This window comes from Schistocerca cancellata, unplaced genomic scaffold (assembly GCF_023864275.1).
Source record: "Schistocerca cancellata isolate TAMUIC-IGC-003103 unplaced genomic scaffold, iqSchCanc2.1 HiC_scaffold_1057, whole genome shotgun sequence".
Taxonomy (NCBI): Eukaryota; Metazoa; Arthropoda; class Insecta; order Orthoptera; family Acrididae; genus Schistocerca; species Schistocerca cancellata.
The window spans coordinates 1-12,872 of NW_026047057.1; the positions used below are offsets into that span (position 1 = coordinate 1).

Here is a 12,872-nt window from a genome sequence, read left to right on the forward strand (position 1 = left end):
CGAGAGGTACCTTCCTTGGTAGCTTGCTGAGCCGTGGAGAACACATTTCTTAGCGAATTGCACTTGTCTCGTAGACAAAATGCTGCCGGTGGCCCTGTGGCGCAACGGATAACGCGTCTGACTACGGATCAGAAGATTCCAGGTTCGAATCTTGGCAGGGTCGGCATTTTGTTAGTTTCCGACGAGTAGCTGGGCAGTGGATTTCGTATGTCGCCGCATCGTGGAGTGCTTTGTTACTCCTGTGCTTCTCGCAGCTGCATGTCGGGGCGATCGTGGTAAATATCGCTGCCTGCAAGCGTCAGCGTAGCGTCAGTCGAGCAAAGTCGAGACAAGTCAAGCTGAGAGCTGTAGGAGATGTTACGCAATCACATGTAGGCGTGTGAAAGCGACGCAGACAACACTGCCCAGGTGTGAGACGTGATGTGACGAAGAGCCAGTACTCTCCCACACAGCAGAGTGGCGCAGTGGAAGCGTGCTGGGCCCATAACCCAGAGGTCCGTGGATCGAAACCACGCTCTGCTAAAAATATTTCTTTTGCAGACTGTGTCCAGCTCGATTACTACGCCCAGAGCGTCGGCTGGGGTGCTTTGATTCAGCCTCAGTAGCAAACCCTGATGTGTGAAGAATGCAAGAACCACTTCCTAAGATGTAGCATTTTTTTTTAGATTTTGCACCAACTACACTCCTTGATCGCAAACTTTATGCTCTTCCGATCCCCATACGCGCAACTCTCGAACAGGTTTGTGAGATAAAAATCGCATCTCCCCGGCGGGGAATCGAACCCCGGTCTCCCGCGTGACAGGCGGGGATACTAACCACTATACTACCGAGGATGCACTGTAGACAGCTGCCTGTGTGGGAGACACATGTTGCTAGTACCTGCAAACGTCCTACACTAAGTTCGGCGAGTGATAGTGCAGCAATTAAAAATCGGATGTCTCTCCCCGGCGGGGAATCGAACCCCGGTCTCCCGGGTGACAGGCGGGGATACTAACCACTATACTACCGAGGATGCGCTGTAGGCAGCTGCCTGTGTGGGAGACACATGTTGCTAGTACCTGCAAACGTCCTACACTAAGACGGCGAGTGATAGTGCAGCAATTAAAAATCGGATGTCTCTCCCCGGCGGGGAATCGAACCCCGGTCTCCCGGGTGACAGGAGGGGATACTAACCACTATACTACCGAGGAAGACGCAGCTACCGTATCGAATGCACGATTATATTCCTCAAATAGCTGATACATCTCAAACGTAGCCTCCTGTTGCTGTCAGAGACTGTGCCACGAAATAAAAATATGCCCCAGGAGAGGCTCGAACTCACAACCCCGGCATTGCGCACGGCTACTGCCTTATAAGTACCGTGCGCTAACCAATTGCGCCACTGGGGCTACAACACAGGGCCCTCAGTCAGTGGTATTCACTTTGCTGGAAACTAGTGGTGGCCACAGAAACATATGTTCGCCACCTGGTGCCATACTGCGACTTTTGCACCTGACTACGAATGGTTCGTGCTATTCTTGCTTCATATGCTACGCTTACATGCACATCAACCGGCTCTCGTCGTCGAGAAAACATGCGAAAAAGCGCGCCTTGCCTTCTGCTACCTGTCGAACAGCGAGAGCAGATGCGTGGCAAGCTCTAAGTTCTGCAGGCGCACTGCGGCCACGCAGCTGGACGAGAGGTACCTTCCTTGGTAGCTTGCTGAGCCGTGGAGAACACATTTCTTAGCGAATTGCACTTGTCTCGTAGACAAAATGCTGCCGGTGGCCCTGTGGCGCAACGGATAACGCGTCTGACTACGGATCAGAAGATTCCAGGTTCGAATCTTGGCAGGGTCGGCATTTTGTTAGTTTCCGACGAGTAGCTGGGCAGTGGATTTCGTATGTCGCCGCATCGTGGAGTGCTTTGTTACTCCTGTGCTTCTCGCAGCTGCATGTCGGGGCGATCGTGGTAAATATCGCTGCCTGCAAGCGTCAGCGTAGCGTCAGTCGAGCAAAGTCGAGACAAGTCAAGCTGAGAGCTGTAGGAGATGTTACGCAATCACATGTAGGCGTGTGAAAGCGACGCAGACAACACTGCCCAGGTGTGAGACGTGATGTGACGAAGAGCCAGTACTCTCCCACACAGCAGAGTGGCGCAGTGGAAGCGTGCTGGGCCCATAACCCAGAGGTCCGTGGATCGAAACCACGCTCTGCTAAAAATATTTCTTTTGCAGACTGTGTCCAGCTCGATTACTACGCCCAGAGCGTCGGCTGGGGTGCTTTGATTCAGCCTCAGTAGCAAACCCTGATGTGTGAAGAATGCAAGAACCACTTCCTAAGATGTAGCATTTTTTTTTAGATTTTGCACCAACTACACTCCTTGATCGCAAACTTTATGCTCTTCCGATCCCCATACGCGCAACTCTCGAACAGGTTTGTGAGATAAAAATCGCATCTCCCCGGCGGGGAATCGAACCCCGGTCTCCCGCGTGACAGGCGGGGATACTAACCACTATACTACCGAGGATGCACTGTAGACAGCTGCCTGTGTGGGAGACACATGTTGCTAGTACCTGCAAACGTCCTACACTAAGTTCGGCGAGTGATAGTGCAGCAATTAAAAATCGGATGTCTCTCCCCGGCGGGGAATCGAACCCCGGTCTCCCGGGTGACAGGCGGGGATACTAACCACTATACTACCGAGGATGCGCTGTAGGCAGCTGCCTGTGTGGGAGACACATGTTGCTAGTACCTGCAAACGTCCTACACTAAGACGGCGAGTGATAGTGCAGCAATTAAAAATCGGATGTCTCTCCCCGGCGGGGAATCGAACCCCGGTCTCCCGGGTGACAGGAGGGGATACTAACCACTATACTACCGAGGAAGACGCAGCTACCGTATCGAATGCACGATTATATTCCTCAAATAGCTGATACATCTCAAACGTAGCCTCCTGTTGCTGTCAGAGACTGTGCCACGAAATAAAAATATGCCCCAGGAGAGGCTCGAACTCACAACCCCGGCATTGCGCACGGCTACTGCCTTATAAGTACCGTGCGCTAACCAATTGCGCCACTGGGGCTACAACACAGGGCCCTCAGTCAGTGGTATTCACTTTGCTGGAAACTAGTGGTGGCCACAGAAACATATGTTCGCCACCTGGTGCCATACTGCGACTTTTGCACCTGACTACGAATGGTTCGTGCTATTCTTGCTTCATATGCTACGCTTACATGCACATCAACCGGCTCTCGTCGTCGAGAAAACATGCGAAAAAGCGCGCCTTGCCTTCTGCTACCTGTCGAACAGCGAGAGCAGATGCGTGGCAAGCTCTAAGTTCTGCAGGCGCACTGCGGCCACGCAGCTGGACGAGAGGTACCTTCCTTGGTAGCTTGCTGAGCCGTGGAGAACACATTTCTTAGCGAATTGCACTTGTCTCGTAGACAAAATGCTGCCGGTGGCCCTGTGGCGCAACGGATAACGCGTCTGACTACGGATCAGAAGATTCCAGGTTCGAATCTTGGCAGGGTCGGCATTTTGTTAGTTTCCGACGAGTAGCTGGTCAGTGGATTTCGTATGTCGCCGCATCGTGGAGTGCTTTGTTACTCCTGTGCTTCTCGCAGCTGCATGTCGGGGCGATCGTGGTAAATATCGCTGCCTGCAAGCGTCAGCGTAGCGTCAGTCGAGCAAAGTCGAGACAAGTCAAGCTGAGAGCTGTAGGAGATGTTACGCAATCACATGTAGGCGTGTGAAAGCGACGCAGACAACACTGCCCAGGTGTGAGACGTGATGTGACGAAGAGCCAGTACTCTCCCACACAGCAGAGTGGCGCAGTGGAAGCGTGCTGGGCCCATAACCCAGAGGTCCGTGGATCGAAACCACGCTCTGCTAAAAATATTTCTTTTGCAGACTGTGTCCAGCTCGATTACTACGCCCAGAGCGTCGGCTGGGGTGCTTTGATTCAGCCTCAGTAGCAAACCCTGATGTGTGAAGAATGCAAGAACCACTTCCTAAGATGTAGCATTTTTTTTTAGATTTTGCACCAACTACACTCCTTGATCGCAAACTTTATGCTCTTCCGATCCCCATACGCGCAACTCTCGAACAGGTTTGTGAGATAAAAATCGCATCTCCCCGGCGGGGAATCGAACCCCGGTCTCCCGCGTGACAGGCGGGGATACTAACCACTATACTACCGAGGATGCACTGTAGACAGCTGCCTGTGTGGGAGACACATGTTGCTAGTACCTGCAAACGTCCTACACTAAGACGGCGAGTGATAGTGCAGCAATTAAAAATCGGATGTCTCTCCCCGGCGGGGAATCGAACCCCGGTCTCCCGGGTGACAGGCGGGGATACTAACCACTATACTACCGAGGATGCGCTGTAGGCAGCTGCCTGTGTGGGAGACACATGTTGCTAGTACCTGCAAACGTCCTACACTAAGACGGCGAGTGATAGTGCAGCAATTAAAAATTGGATGTCTCTCCCCGGCGGGGAATCGAACCCCGGTCTCCCGGGTGACAGGAGGGGATACTAACCACTATACTACCGAGGAAGACGCAGCTACCGTATCGAATGCACGATTATATTCCTCAAATAGCTGATACATCTCAAACGTAGCCTCCTGTTGCTGTCAGAGACTGTGCCACGAAATAAAAATATGCCCCAGGAGAGGCTCGAACTCACAACCCCGGCATTGCGCACGGCTACTGCCTTATAAGTACCGTGCGCTAACCAATTGCGCCACTGGGGCTACAACACAGGGCCCTCAGTCAGTGGTATTCACTTTGCTGGAAACTAGTGGTGGCCACAGAAACATATGTTCGCCACCTGGTGCCATACTGCGACTTTTGCACCTGACTACGAATGGTTCGTGCTATTCTTGCTTCATATGCTACGCTTACATGCACATCAACCGGCTCTCGTCGTCGAGAAAACATGCGAAAAAGCGCGCCTTGCCTTCTGCTACCTGTCGAACAGCGAGAGCAGATGCGTGGCAAGCTCTAAGTTCTGCAGGCGCACTGCGGCCACGCAGCTGGACGAGAGGTACCTTCCTTGGTAGCTTGCTGAGCCGTGGAGAACACATTTCTTAGCGAATTGCACTTGTCTCGTAGACAAAATGCTGCCGGTGGCCCTGTGGCGCAACGGATAACGCGTCTGACTACGGATCAGAAGATTCCAGGTTCGAATCTTGGCAGGGTCGGCATTTTGTTAGTTTCCGACGAGTAGCTGGGCAGTGGATTTCGTATGTCGCCGCATCGTGGAGTGCTTTGTTACTCCTGTGCTTCTCGCAGCTGCATGTCGGGGCGATCGTGGTAAATATCGCTGCCTGCAAGCGTCAGCGTAGCGTCAGTCGAGCAAAGTCGAGACAAGTCAAGCTGAGAGCTGTAGGAGATGTTACGCAATCACATGTAGGCGTGTGAAAGCGACGCAGACAACACTGCCCAGGTGTGAGACGTGCTGTGACGAAGAGCCAGTACTCTCCCACACAGCAGAGTGGCGCAGTGGAAGCGTGCTGGGCCCATAACCCAGCGGTCCGTGGATCGAAACCACGCTCTGCTAAAAATATTTCTTTTGCAGACTGTGTCCAGCTCGATTACTACGCCCAGAGCGTCGGCTGGGGTGCTTTGATTCAGCCTCAGTAGCAAACCCTGATGTGTGAAGAATGCAAGAACCACTTCCTAAGATGTAGCATTTTTTTTTAGATTTTGCACCAACTACACTCCTTGATCGCAAACTTTATGCTCTTCCGATCCCCATACGCGCAACTCTCGAACAGGTTTGTGAGATAAAAATCGCATCTCCCCGGCGGGGAATCGAACCCCGGTCTCCCGCGTGACAGGCGGGGATACTAACCACTATACTACCGAGGATGCACTGTAGACAGCTGCCTGTGTGGGAGACACATGTTGCTAGTACCTGCAAACGTCCTACACTAAGTTCGGCGAGTGATAGTGCAGCAATTAAAAATCGGATGTCTCTCCCCGGCGGGGAATCGAACCCCGGTCTCCCGGGTGACAGGCGGGGATACTAACCACTATACTACCGAGGATGCGCTGTAGGCAGCTGCCTGTGTGGGAGACACATGTTGCTAGTACCTGCAAACGTCCTACACTAAGACGGCGAGTGATAGTGCAGCAATTAAAAATTGGATGTCTCTCCCCGGCGGGGAATCGAACCCCGGTCTCCCGGGTGACAGGAGGGGATACTAACCACTATACTACCGAGGAAGACGCAGCTACCGTATCGAATGCACGATTATATTCCTCAAATAGCTGATACATCTCAAACGTAGCCTCCTGTTGCTGTCAGAGACTGTGCCACGAAATAAAAATATGCCCCAGGAGAGGCTCGAACTCACAACCCCGGCATTGCGCACGGCTACTGCCTTATAAGTACCGTGCGCTAACCAATTGCGCCACTGGGGCTACAACACAGGGCCCTCAGTCAGTGGTATTCACTTTGCTGGAAACTAGTGGTGGCCACAGAAACATATGTTCGCCACCTGGTGCCATACTGCGACTTTTGCACCTGACTACGAATGGTTCGTGCTATTCTTGCTTCATATGCTACGCTTACATGCACATCAACCGGCTCTCGTCGTCGAGAAAACATGCGAAAAAGCGCGCCTTGCCTTCTGCTACCTGTCGAACAGCGAGAGCAGATGCGTGGCAAGCTCTAAGTTCTGCAGGCGCACTGCGGCCACGCAGCTGGACGAGAGGTACCTTCCTTGGTAGCTTGCTGAGCCGTGGAGAACACATTTCTTAGCGAATTGCACTTGTCTCGTAGACAAAATGCTGCCGGTGGCCCTGTGGCGCAACGGATAACGCGTCTGACTACGGATCAGAAGATTCCAGGTTCGAATCTTGGCAGGGTCGGCATTTTGTTAGTTTCCGACGAGTAGCTGGGCAGTGGATTTCGTATGTCGCCGCATCGTGGAGTGCTTTGTTACTCCTGTGCTTCTCGCAGCTGCATGTCGGGGCGATCGTGGTAAATATCGCTGCCTGCAAGCGTCAGCGTAGCGTCAGTCGAGCAAAGTCGAGACAAGTCAAGCTGAGAGCTGTAGGAGATGTTACGCAATCACATGTAGGCGTGTGAAAGCGACGCAGACAACACTGCCCAGGTGTGAGACGTGCTGTGACGAAGAGCCAGTACTCTCCCACACAGCAGAGTGGCGCAGTGGAAGCGTGCTGGGCCCATAACCCAGCGGTCCGTGGATCGAAACCACGCTCTGCTAAAAATATTTCTTTTGCAGACTGTGTCCAGCTCGATTACTACGCCCAGAGCGTCGGCTGGGGTGCTTTGATTCAGCCTCAGTAGCAAACCCTGATGTGTGAAGAATGCAAGAACCACTTCCTAAGATGTAGCATTTTTTTTTAGATTTTGCACCAACTACACTCCTTGATCGCAAACTTTATGCTCTTCCGATCCCCATACGCGCAACTCTCGAACAGGTTTGTGAGATAAAAATCGCATCTCCCCGGCGGGGAATCGAACCCCGGTCTCCCGCGTGACAGGCGGGGATACTAACCACTATACTACCGAGGATGCACTGTAGACAGCTGCCTGTGTGGGAGACACATGTTGCTAGTACCTGCAAACGTCCTACACTAAGTTCGGCGAGTGATAGTGCAGCAATTAAAAATCGGATGTCTCTCCCCGGCGGGGAATCGAACCCCGGTCTCCCGGGTGACAGGCGGGGATACTAACCACTATACTACCGAGGATGCGCTGTAGGCAGCTGCCTGTGTGGGAGACACATGTTGCTAGTACCTGCAAACGTCCTACACTAAGACGGCGAGTGATAGTGCAGCAATTAAAAATCGGATGTCTCTCCCCGGCGGGGAATCGAACCCCGGTCTCCCGGGTGACAGGAGGGGATACTAACCACTATACTACCGAGGAAGACGCAGCTACCGTATCGAATGCACGATTATATTCCTCAAATAGCTGATACATCTCAAACGTAGCCTCCTGTTGCTGTCAGAGACTGTGCCACGAAATAAAAATATGCCCCAGGAGAGGCTCGAACTCACAACCCCGGCATTGCGCACGGCTACTGCCTTATAAGTACCGTGCGCTAACCAATTGCGCCACTGGGGCTACAACACAGGGCCCTCAGTCAGTGGTATTCACTTTGCTGGAAACTAGTGGTGGCCACAGAAACATATGTTCGCCACCTGGTGCCATACTGCGACTTTTGCACCTGACTACGAATGGTTCGTGCTATTCTTGCTTCATATGCTACGCTTACATGCACATCAACCGGCTCTCGTCGTCGAGAAAACATGCGAAAAAGCGCGCCTTGCCTTCTGCTACCTGTCGAACAGCGAGAGCAGATGCGTGGCAAGCTCTAAGTTCTGCAGGCGCACTGCGGCCACGCAGCTGGACGAGAGGTACCTTCCTTGGTAGCTTGCTGAGCCGTGGAGAACACATTTCTTAGCGAATTGCACTTGTCTCGTAGACAAAATGCTGCCGGTGGCCCTGTGGCGCAACGGATAACGCGTCTGACTACGGATCAGAAGATTCCAGGTTCGAATCTTGGCAGGGTCGGCATTTTGTTAGTTTCCGACGAGTAGCTGGTCAGTGGATTTCGTATGTCGCCGCATCGTGGAGTGCTTTGTTACTCCTGTGCTTCTCGCAGCTGCATGTCGGGGCGATCGTGGTAAATATCGCTGCCTGCAAGCGTCAGCGTAGCGTCAGTCGAGCAAAGTCGAGACAAGTCAAGCTGAGAGCTGTAGGAGATGTTACGCAATCACATGTAGGCGTGTGAAAGCGACGCAGACAACACTGCCCAGGTGTGAGACGTGATGTGACGAAGAGCCAGTACTCTCCCACACAGCAGAGTGGCGCAGTGGAAGCGTGCTGGGCCCATAACCCAGAGGTCCGTGGATCGAAACCACGCTCTGCTAAAAATATTTCTTTTGCAGACTGTGTCCAGCTCGATTACTACGCCCAGAGCGTCGGCTGGGGTGCTTTGATTCAGCCTCAGTAGCAAACCCTGATGTGTGAAGAATGCAAGAACCACTTCCTAAGATGTAGCATTTTTTTTTAGATTTTGCACCAACTACACTCCTTGATCGCAAACTTTATGCTCTTCCGATCCCCATACGCGCAACTCTCGAACAGGTTTGTGAGATAAAAATCGCATCTCCCCGGCGGGGAATCGAACCCCGGTCTCCCGCGTGACAGGCGGGGATACTAACCACTATACTACCGAGGATGCACTGTAGACAGCTGCCTGTGTGGGAGACACATGTTGCTAGTACCTGCAAACGTCCTACACTAAGTTCGGCGAGTGATAGTGCAGCAATTAAAAATCGGATGTCTCTCCCCGGCGGGGAATCGAACCCCGGTCTCCCGGGTGACAGGCGGGGATACTAACCACTATACTACCGAGGATGCGCTGTAGGCAGCTGCCTGTGTGGGAGACACATGTTGCTAGTACCTGCAAACGTCCTACACTAAGACGGCGAGTGATAGTGCAGCAATTAAAAATCGGATGTCTCTCCCCGGCGGGGAATCGAACCCCGGTCTCCCGGGTGACAGGAGGGGATACTAACCACTATACTACCGAGGAAGACGCAGCTACCGTATCGAATGCACGATTATATTCCTCAAATAGCTGATACATCTCAAACGTAGCCTCCTGTTGCTGTCAGAGACTGTGCCACGAAATAAAAATATGCCCCAGGAGAGGCTCGAACTCACAACCCCGGCATTGCGCACGGCTACTGCCTTATAAGTACCGTGCGCTAACCAATTGCGCCACTGGGGCTACAACACAGGGCCCTCAGTCAGTGGTATTCACTTTGCTGGAAACTAGTGGTGGCCACAGAAACATATGTTCGCCACCTGGTGCCATACTGCGACTTTTGCACCTGACTACGAATGGTTCGTGCTATTCTTGCTTCATATGCTACGCTTACATGCACATCAACCGGCTCTCGTCGTCGAGAAAACATGCGAAAAAGCGCGCCTTGCCTTCTGCTACCTGTCGAACAGCGAGAGCAGATGCGTGGCAAGCTCTAAGTTCTGCAGGCGCACTGCGGCCACGCAGCTGGACGAGAGGTACCTTCCTTGGTAGCTTGCTGAGCCGTGGAGAACACATTTCTTAGCGAATTGCACTTGTCTCGTAGACAAAATGCTGCCGGTGGCCCTGTGGCGCAACGGATAACGCGTCTGACTACGGATCAGAAGATTCCAGGTTCGAATCTTGGCAGGGTCGGCATTTTGTTAGTTTCCGACGAGTAGCTGGTCAGTGGATTTCGTATGTCGCCGCATCGTGGAGTGCTTTGTTACTCCTGTGCTTCTCGCAGCTGCATGTCGGGGCGATCGTGGTAAATATCGCTGCCTGCAAGCGTCAGCGTAGCGTCAGTCGAGCAAAGTCGAGACAAGTCAAGCTGAGAGCTGTAGGAGATGTTACGCAATCACATGTAGGCGTGTGAAAGCGACGCAGACAACACTGCCCAGGTGTGAGACGTGATGTGACGAAGAGCCAGTACTCTCCCACACAGCAGAGTGGCGCAGTGGAAGCGTGCTGGGCCCATAACCCAGAGGTCCGTGGATCGAAACCACGCTCTGCTAAAAATATTTCTTTTGCAGACTGTGTCCAGCTCGATTACTACGCCCAGAGCGTCGGCTGGGGTGCTTTGATTCAGCCTCAGTAGCAAACCCTGATGTGTGAAGAATGCAAGAACCACTTCCTAAGATGTAGCATTTTTTTTTAGATTTTGCACCAACTACACTCCTTGATCGCAAACTTTATGCTCTTCCGATCCCCATACGCGCAACTCTCGAACAGGTTTGTGAGATAAAAATCGCATCTCCCCGGCGGGGAATCGAACCCCGGTCTCCCGCGTGACAGGCGGGGATACTAACCACTATACTACCGAGGATGCACTGTAGACAGCTGCCTGTGTGGGAGACACATGTTGCTAGTACCTGCAAACGTCCTACACTAAGTTCGGCGAGTGATAGTGCAGCAATTAAAAATCGGATGTCTCTCCCCGGCGGGGAATCGAACCCCGGTCTCCCGGGTGACAGGCGGGGATACTAACCACTATACTACCGAGGATGCGCTGTAGGCAGCTGCCTGTGTGGGAGACACATGTTGCTAGTACCTGCAAACGTCCTACACTAAGACGGCGAGTGATAGTGCAGCAATTAAAAATTGGATGTCTCTCCCCGGCGGGGAATCGAACCCCGGTCTCCCGGGTGACAGGAGGGGATACTAACCACTATACTACCGAGGAAGACGCAGCTACCGTATCGAATGCACGATTATATTCCTCAAATAGCTGATACATCTCAAACGTAGCCTCCTGTTGCTGTCAGAGACTGTGCCACGAAATAAAAATATGCCCCAGGAGAGGCTCGAACTCACAACCCCGGCATTGCGCACGGCTACTGCCTTATAAGTACCGTGCGCTAACCAATTGCGCCACTGGGGCTACAACACAGGGCCCTCAGTCAGTGGTATTCACTTTGCTGGAAACTAGTGGTGGCCACAGAAACATATGTTCGCCACCTGGTGCCATACTGCGACTTTTGCACCTGACTACGAATGGTTCGTGCTATTCTTGCTTCATATGCTACGCTTACATGCACATCAACCGGCTCTCGTCGTCGAGAAAACATGCGAAAAAGCGCGCCTTGCCTTCTGCTACCTGTCGAACAGCGAGAGCAGATGCGTGGCAAGCTCTAAGTTCTGCAGGCGCACTGCGGCCACGCAGCTGGACGAGAGGTACCTTCCTTGGTAGCTTGCTGAGCCGTGGAGAACACATTTCTTAGCGAATTGCACTTGTCTCGTAGACAAAATGCTGCCGGTGGCCCTGTGGCGCAACGGATAACGCGTCTGACTACGGATCAGAAGATTCCAGGTTCGAATCTTGGCAGGGTCGGCATTTTGTTAGTTTCCGACGAGTAGCTGGTCAGTGGATTTCGTATGTCGCCGCATCGTGGAGTGCTTTGTTACTCCTGTGCTTCTCGCAGCTGCATGTCGGGGCGATCGTGGTAAATATCGCTGCCTGCAAGCGTCAGCGTAGCGTCAGTCGAGCAAAGTCGAGACAAGTCAAGCTGAGAGCTGTAGGAGATGTTACGCAATCACATGTAGGCGTGTGAAAGCGACGCAGACAACACTGCCCAGGTGTGAGACGTGCTGTGACGAAGAGCCAGTACTCTCCCACACAGCAGAGTGGCGCAGTGGAAGCGTGCTGGGCCCATAACCCAGCGGTCCGTGGATCGAAACCACGCTCTGCTAAAAATATTTCTTTTGCAGACTGTGTCCAGCTCGATTACTACGCCCAGAGCGTCGGCTGGGGTGCTTTGATTCAGCCTCAGTAGCAAACCCTGATGTGTGAAGAATGCAAGAACCACTTCCTAAGATGTAGCATTTTTTTTTAGATTTTGCACCAACTACACTCCTTGATCGCAAACTTTATGCTCTTCCGATCCCCATACGCGCAACTCTCGAACAGGTTTGTGAGATAAAAATCGCATCTCCCCGGCGGGGAATCGAACCCCGGTCTCCCGCGTGACAGGCGGGGATACTAACCACTATACTACCGAGGATGCACTGTAGACAGCTGCCTGTGTGGGAGACACATGTTGCTAGTACCTGCAAACGTCCTACACTAAGTTCGGCGAGTGATAGTGCAGCAATTAAAAATCGGATGTCTCTCCCCGGCGGGGAATCGAACCCCGGTCTCCCGGGTGACAGGCGGGGATACTAACCACTATACTACCGAGGATGCGCTGTAGGCAGCTGCCTGTGTGGGAGACACATGTTGCTAGTACCTGCAAACGTCCTACACTAAGACGGCGAGTGATAGTGCAGCAATTAAAAATCGGATGTCTCTCCCCGGCGGGGAATCGAACCCCGGTCTC

General features: G+C 52.8%; 36 non-coding genes across 36 annotated transcripts; 13 read left to right on the forward strand and 23 right to left on the reverse strand.

The window, feature by feature from the left end:
* Positions 1-90: 90 nt before the first annotated feature.
* Positions 91-163, forward strand: Trnar-acg (transfer RNA arginine (anticodon ACG)). Its single transcript has one exon. It is a non-coding gene; the product is annotated as a tRNA-Arg (tRNA).
* Positions 164-450: 287 nt separating this feature from the next.
* On the forward strand, positions 451-522 carry Trnam-cau (transfer RNA methionine (anticodon CAU)). Its single transcript has one exon. It is a non-coding gene; the product is annotated as a tRNA-Met (tRNA).
* Positions 523-761: 239 nt separating this feature from the next.
* Trnad-guc (transfer RNA aspartic acid (anticodon GUC)) lies at positions 762-833 on the reverse strand. Its single transcript has one exon. It is a non-coding gene; the product is annotated as a tRNA-Asp (tRNA).
* Positions 834-940: 107 nt separating this feature from the next.
* Positions 941-1,012, reverse strand: Trnad-guc (transfer RNA aspartic acid (anticodon GUC)). Its single transcript has one exon. It is a non-coding gene; the product is annotated as a tRNA-Asp (tRNA).
* Positions 1,013-1,296: 284 nt separating this feature from the next.
* On the reverse strand, positions 1,297-1,388 carry Trnai-uau (transfer RNA isoleucine (anticodon UAU)). Its single transcript is given in 2 exon segments — positions 1,297-1,332; positions 1,351-1,388. It is a non-coding gene; the product is annotated as a tRNA-Ile (tRNA).
* A 377-nt stretch (positions 1,389-1,765) lies between these two features.
* On the forward strand, positions 1,766-1,838 carry Trnar-acg (transfer RNA arginine (anticodon ACG)). Its single transcript has one exon. It is a non-coding gene; the product is annotated as a tRNA-Arg (tRNA).
* A 287-nt stretch (positions 1,839-2,125) lies between these two features.
* Trnam-cau (transfer RNA methionine (anticodon CAU)) lies at positions 2,126-2,197 on the forward strand. Its single transcript has one exon. It is a non-coding gene; the product is annotated as a tRNA-Met (tRNA).
* Positions 2,198-2,436: 239 nt separating this feature from the next.
* Trnad-guc (transfer RNA aspartic acid (anticodon GUC)) lies at positions 2,437-2,508 on the reverse strand. Its single transcript has one exon. It is a non-coding gene; the product is annotated as a tRNA-Asp (tRNA).
* Positions 2,509-2,615: 107 nt separating this feature from the next.
* Trnad-guc (transfer RNA aspartic acid (anticodon GUC)) lies at positions 2,616-2,687 on the reverse strand. Its single transcript has one exon. It is a non-coding gene; the product is annotated as a tRNA-Asp (tRNA).
* A 284-nt stretch (positions 2,688-2,971) lies between these two features.
* On the reverse strand, positions 2,972-3,063 carry Trnai-uau (transfer RNA isoleucine (anticodon UAU)). The gene is given in 2 exon segments: positions 2,972-3,007; positions 3,026-3,063. It is a non-coding gene; the product is annotated as a tRNA-Ile (tRNA).
* Positions 3,064-3,440: 377 nt separating this feature from the next.
* Positions 3,441-3,513, forward strand: Trnar-acg (transfer RNA arginine (anticodon ACG)). Its single transcript has one exon. It is a non-coding gene; the product is annotated as a tRNA-Arg (tRNA).
* A 287-nt stretch (positions 3,514-3,800) lies between these two features.
* Positions 3,801-3,872, forward strand: Trnam-cau (transfer RNA methionine (anticodon CAU)). The gene has a single exon. It is a non-coding gene; the product is annotated as a tRNA-Met (tRNA).
* Positions 3,873-4,111: 239 nt separating this feature from the next.
* On the reverse strand, positions 4,112-4,183 carry Trnad-guc (transfer RNA aspartic acid (anticodon GUC)). Its single transcript has one exon. It is a non-coding gene; the product is annotated as a tRNA-Asp (tRNA).
* Positions 4,184-4,289: 106 nt separating this feature from the next.
* Trnad-guc (transfer RNA aspartic acid (anticodon GUC)) lies at positions 4,290-4,361 on the reverse strand. Its single transcript has one exon. It is a non-coding gene; the product is annotated as a tRNA-Asp (tRNA).
* A 284-nt stretch (positions 4,362-4,645) lies between these two features.
* Positions 4,646-4,737, reverse strand: Trnai-uau (transfer RNA isoleucine (anticodon UAU)). The gene is given in 2 exon segments: positions 4,646-4,681; positions 4,700-4,737. It is a non-coding gene; the product is annotated as a tRNA-Ile (tRNA).
* Positions 4,738-5,114: 377 nt separating this feature from the next.
* Trnar-acg (transfer RNA arginine (anticodon ACG)) lies at positions 5,115-5,187 on the forward strand. Its single transcript has one exon. It is a non-coding gene; the product is annotated as a tRNA-Arg (tRNA).
* A 598-nt stretch (positions 5,188-5,785) lies between these two features.
* Positions 5,786-5,857, reverse strand: Trnad-guc (transfer RNA aspartic acid (anticodon GUC)). The gene has a single exon. It is a non-coding gene; the product is annotated as a tRNA-Asp (tRNA).
* A 107-nt stretch (positions 5,858-5,964) lies between these two features.
* Positions 5,965-6,036, reverse strand: Trnad-guc (transfer RNA aspartic acid (anticodon GUC)). The gene has a single exon. It is a non-coding gene; the product is annotated as a tRNA-Asp (tRNA).
* A 284-nt stretch (positions 6,037-6,320) lies between these two features.
* Trnai-uau (transfer RNA isoleucine (anticodon UAU)) lies at positions 6,321-6,412 on the reverse strand. Its single transcript is given in 2 exon segments — positions 6,321-6,356; positions 6,375-6,412. It is a non-coding gene; the product is annotated as a tRNA-Ile (tRNA).
* A 377-nt stretch (positions 6,413-6,789) lies between these two features.
* Positions 6,790-6,862, forward strand: Trnar-acg (transfer RNA arginine (anticodon ACG)). The gene has a single exon. It is a non-coding gene; the product is annotated as a tRNA-Arg (tRNA).
* Positions 6,863-7,460: 598 nt separating this feature from the next.
* On the reverse strand, positions 7,461-7,532 carry Trnad-guc (transfer RNA aspartic acid (anticodon GUC)). The gene has a single exon. It is a non-coding gene; the product is annotated as a tRNA-Asp (tRNA).
* Positions 7,533-7,639: 107 nt separating this feature from the next.
* Positions 7,640-7,711, reverse strand: Trnad-guc (transfer RNA aspartic acid (anticodon GUC)). The gene has a single exon. It is a non-coding gene; the product is annotated as a tRNA-Asp (tRNA).
* Positions 7,712-7,995: 284 nt separating this feature from the next.
* Positions 7,996-8,087, reverse strand: Trnai-uau (transfer RNA isoleucine (anticodon UAU)). Its single transcript is given in 2 exon segments — positions 7,996-8,031; positions 8,050-8,087. It is a non-coding gene; the product is annotated as a tRNA-Ile (tRNA).
* A 377-nt stretch (positions 8,088-8,464) lies between these two features.
* Positions 8,465-8,537, forward strand: Trnar-acg (transfer RNA arginine (anticodon ACG)). The gene has a single exon. It is a non-coding gene; the product is annotated as a tRNA-Arg (tRNA).
* A 287-nt stretch (positions 8,538-8,824) lies between these two features.
* Trnam-cau (transfer RNA methionine (anticodon CAU)) lies at positions 8,825-8,896 on the forward strand. The gene has a single exon. It is a non-coding gene; the product is annotated as a tRNA-Met (tRNA).
* A 239-nt stretch (positions 8,897-9,135) lies between these two features.
* Trnad-guc (transfer RNA aspartic acid (anticodon GUC)) lies at positions 9,136-9,207 on the reverse strand. The gene has a single exon. It is a non-coding gene; the product is annotated as a tRNA-Asp (tRNA).
* Positions 9,208-9,314: 107 nt separating this feature from the next.
* On the reverse strand, positions 9,315-9,386 carry Trnad-guc (transfer RNA aspartic acid (anticodon GUC)). Its single transcript has one exon. It is a non-coding gene; the product is annotated as a tRNA-Asp (tRNA).
* A 284-nt stretch (positions 9,387-9,670) lies between these two features.
* Positions 9,671-9,762, reverse strand: Trnai-uau (transfer RNA isoleucine (anticodon UAU)). The gene is given in 2 exon segments: positions 9,671-9,706; positions 9,725-9,762. It is a non-coding gene; the product is annotated as a tRNA-Ile (tRNA).
* Positions 9,763-10,139: 377 nt separating this feature from the next.
* On the forward strand, positions 10,140-10,212 carry Trnar-acg (transfer RNA arginine (anticodon ACG)). Its single transcript has one exon. It is a non-coding gene; the product is annotated as a tRNA-Arg (tRNA).
* Positions 10,213-10,499: 287 nt separating this feature from the next.
* Positions 10,500-10,571, forward strand: Trnam-cau (transfer RNA methionine (anticodon CAU)). Its single transcript has one exon. It is a non-coding gene; the product is annotated as a tRNA-Met (tRNA).
* Positions 10,572-10,810: 239 nt separating this feature from the next.
* On the reverse strand, positions 10,811-10,882 carry Trnad-guc (transfer RNA aspartic acid (anticodon GUC)). The gene has a single exon. It is a non-coding gene; the product is annotated as a tRNA-Asp (tRNA).
* A 107-nt stretch (positions 10,883-10,989) lies between these two features.
* Trnad-guc (transfer RNA aspartic acid (anticodon GUC)) lies at positions 10,990-11,061 on the reverse strand. The gene has a single exon. It is a non-coding gene; the product is annotated as a tRNA-Asp (tRNA).
* Positions 11,062-11,345: 284 nt separating this feature from the next.
* Trnai-uau (transfer RNA isoleucine (anticodon UAU)) lies at positions 11,346-11,437 on the reverse strand. The gene is given in 2 exon segments: positions 11,346-11,381; positions 11,400-11,437. It is a non-coding gene; the product is annotated as a tRNA-Ile (tRNA).
* Positions 11,438-11,814: 377 nt separating this feature from the next.
* Positions 11,815-11,887, forward strand: Trnar-acg (transfer RNA arginine (anticodon ACG)). Its single transcript has one exon. It is a non-coding gene; the product is annotated as a tRNA-Arg (tRNA).
* A 598-nt stretch (positions 11,888-12,485) lies between these two features.
* Trnad-guc (transfer RNA aspartic acid (anticodon GUC)) lies at positions 12,486-12,557 on the reverse strand. The gene has a single exon. It is a non-coding gene; the product is annotated as a tRNA-Asp (tRNA).
* A 107-nt stretch (positions 12,558-12,664) lies between these two features.
* Positions 12,665-12,736, reverse strand: Trnad-guc (transfer RNA aspartic acid (anticodon GUC)). Its single transcript has one exon. It is a non-coding gene; the product is annotated as a tRNA-Asp (tRNA).
* Between the last annotated feature and the right edge of the window lie 136 nt (positions 12,737-12,872).